This window comes from Gossypium arboreum, chromosome 4 (genome assembly GCF_025698485.1).
Source record: "Gossypium arboreum isolate Shixiya-1 chromosome 4, ASM2569848v2, whole genome shotgun sequence".
Taxonomy (NCBI): domain Eukaryota; kingdom Viridiplantae; phylum Streptophyta; class Magnoliopsida; order Malvales; family Malvaceae; genus Gossypium; species Gossypium arboreum.
In genome coordinates this window covers 9,312,788-9,316,165 of record NC_069073.1, presented here as the reverse complement: position 1 = coordinate 9,316,165, position 3,378 = coordinate 9,312,788, and the positions used below count along the sequence as shown (strand labels likewise).

Below are 3,378 nucleotides of genomic sequence, written 5' to 3'. Positions count from 1 at the left end.
TGAAAATAGTCGAGGATAAATCTTTAAATAAAATGAATTTGGGCAGTTGAAACTTAACAAAAAAAAAGATAACATGCAATATGAAAATAGCAATATAATAACCCTAATAACATATATTAATACCTAAAATATAGCAAGCATAACGAAAATTAAGAACAGTAGTAATAACAGAAGTGATGAATACAATAACATGATAAATACAGCAATGATTAAAAAATGCACAATGGAAAGGAAGATAATAAACCAATGATGATGTTAGATATAGTGATGCAAGTAAAAAATAATAATAATAATTATAGTAAATTAGTGGTAGTGTAAAATAATAAATAATAATAGTTTAGTATAAAAATAGTGACCGATAAGAACAATGGTATATATAAAATAAATAAATAAAAATATCATAATAGGTCTATTGATAATTATATTTGAAAAAAACTTTAGTGAAAAACAAATATAAAAAGTTATAAATAATAATAATAATAAAGTAGTAGTAGTAAATAGTAAAATAAATAAAGTATAACAAGCAAAATATAGTAAGTATAACAATCTATATTTAAAATTATTAACCTTTAATAATATATATATATATATAAATATTTAAGATAAAGAGTACAAAAATGATTTTTTTAAAAATTAATATAATAGATAATATAATAAATATAATAAAATTTATACATAAAATAATTAGTTTTACTTTTAAAATATACATATATAATAAGCATATAACAAATATGTAAATAAGTAAATAATATAATAATGTGAAACGACTCAAATTGATTAAGTTAAATAAAAATGATATAAAACAAAATTTTTAAAAAATAATAATAATAATATAATAAGTATAATAGGTAATAGTATAAAAACAGTATAATAAATAGTGGGATAGAAAAACTAAAACACCAGTAGGATATAATAGAATAAAAATAATAAATATTACAAACAAAAAAAATTAATTTTATGTTAAAAGTATTTAAATAATCAAAATGGGGCTTAACTGAAATTAAAATGGGAGTTTTTGGGCCAAAATCGGAATTAAAAAAGGTTAGGGGGACCACGTTGGACGCGCATGTGAACTAGGGGGACCAAAAACGGAAAATTCTCTTTTGCCCAATGTACAGCATTTAATACAGGACTAAAACGAAGAGGCACGCAAATATTTGGGGCCAATTTTTAAAAAACAAAAAAGTAGCGTAAAAGGACCCAATCTAGTGGCCACACGCAAACGAGGGACTCGGTGCGCCATAAGCCCAAAAAAATTAAATGGTCCACTCTCTTTGTAATTAAAACCAAAAAAGTTGGCTATCTGCCATTAACACTAAAATTAAAGAAACCCCTCCATTTCTTTAATCCCATTCTGCCGAATTCAAAAAAGAAAACCAAGGGGTTCGGCCCCCTTTCTCCTTCTGAAAGGGCGCAGCGCCCATCATCGCAGCGCTTTCCCTCCCCTGTGCGCTCATTGGCGACCGTCGGAAACTAGGTAAGGCCCTCCTAAAATCTTTTTATTTTTTTAAACTCTGTTTTTCAAAAATACAAGATAGATCCACAAAAAGCTCTAAAGATTAAAAAACTAAAAGAAAAGATTGTAACCACCTTATTCTATTTGAATGTATGAAAGCTTTTACTCAAAACTTGTTGTTTTCGTATATTTCTCTCTGATTTTTGTAGTAAAAAAAACCAATCGCTTTACATTGTTTAGAATGGCTTTTATAGCCTAGAAAAACAAATAAAATCTTCTATTGGTTGCTATCTGTTTGTTTCCTGTTACAGGTGTTGTTGCAGATATCTCGGAAGCACGAGGAGTGACAAAGAGGGACTGCTAGTAGCGCATGTCTCGGAAGTGCGGTGGATGGTGGAGTAGGACGTTGGTGAGAGGCGTGCGGCGCGAGGGCTCAAGCAACAGCTTTAGGTTTTTGTTTGTTTGGGCCTTGTTTGGGTTTATTTTTGGGCCTGTATTTTAGATGTAAATGGGTCTTGGGTTTTGGAGCTTTGGGCCCGGGCATAAATTTGGTCCTACAGCTGCCCCTCTTTGCTCATTGTGGTGTAACGAGAATAGAGAAAAGATTTTAGAAGGGCCAAATTTGACTGGGTTGGCTGAGTCTTGTCTTCTTTGCCGTAACCCACCGTACCTTATTGCTTCAAAACGCTTCCTTGCTTCTTCACGGAGATGTGATCTCGTAATTTGATCTCGCTTTACTCCCGCCAAGAAAGATAAGATCTCGGTATGTTTAGCCCGCTCCACTCCGCTTAGTGAAGATAAAATTTGGTGGTCAAATCGCTCCATTGCCGATACATGGAGATAAGATTCACCAAAATTTGATCTGCTCCGCTCCTGCTCTGCGAAGATAAGATCTAGTATATAGCCTGCTCCACTTCTGCTCAGTGAAGATAAGGCTGGTAGCTGAAATCTGCTCCATTGCCGATACATAGAGATAAGACTTGCCAAAATTTGATCCGCTTCACTACATTCGGTGAAGATAAGATCAGTATTTAGCTTCTTCACTCTCGCCAGTGAAGATAAGGTCAGGTGGTCAAATCGCTCCATTGCCGATACATGGAGATAAGACTTGCCAAAATTTGATCTGCTTCACTTCTGCTCAGTGAAGATAAGATCTGGTATTTAGCCTGCTCCACTCCTACTCAGTGAAGATAAGGCTGATGATATCTGTAATCCTGCTACATTGTCCATTGGGGAATCCATCTGTAGAAGAGTGATATGCTTATGCTAGATAATTAGGATGCCATGATTAATATGAATCAAATGCTCCTAACTACATGTATTATGGATGTTAAATGCACAAAATGAAAAATGTCATGAGAATGATCCATTTTAATTTTTGGGCTATCATTGCTCGTTGTTTACTAAGGTAACATCCCTGACATATGCCTTCTTGTTCAGCTTGGTAGAAGAGGACTTGGAGATGCGGTTAATTCCTTTTTTTCTCACACATTTTAAGCTCGGTGACTTCTAAATAATTGTCCTGTTTCAGGTTCTCGTACTATTTAGAAACCTTTCAGAGTAATATGCAAAACCTTCTTCTGAGAGCATTATTAGTTTATTAATCATTATTCAATAAAAATACTCGAAAAAGATTATAATGATAGGTAGAACTGAAATTTATTCGAGTCAAAATTTACGAAAGATGTATCAAAAAAGAAAGCAAACATTGTTTGAGATACAAAAACGGATGAAAAGGAATAGAATTGATGCCCCAGATTTCGCAGTTTGAGCTTCCCTGTACGAACTCCTCGGGGACCCTTTTAAACTTGGCACGCGCTCAAGGGATCTATAGCATTTTGTTGATGCCCCAAGATGTAGCTTTTCTCTTCTTTGTCGATTCAAGTGTAGTGAGACTGCCGCTTGCCCCAATTTGGATCGAA

The 3,378-nt window shown here is 33.5% G+C and overlaps 1 long non-coding RNA gene across 1 annotated transcript; it reads left to right on the top strand.

The window, feature by feature from the left end:
* Window positions 1–1,311: 1,311 nt before the first annotated feature.
* On the top strand, window positions 1,312–2,061 carry LOC128291897 (uncharacterized). The gene is made up of 2 exons (XR_008281878.1): window positions 1,312–1,477; window positions 1,768–2,061. It is a non-coding gene; the product is annotated as an uncharacterized LOC128291897 (long non-coding RNA).
* Window positions 2,062–3,378: the final 1,317 nt, after the last annotated feature.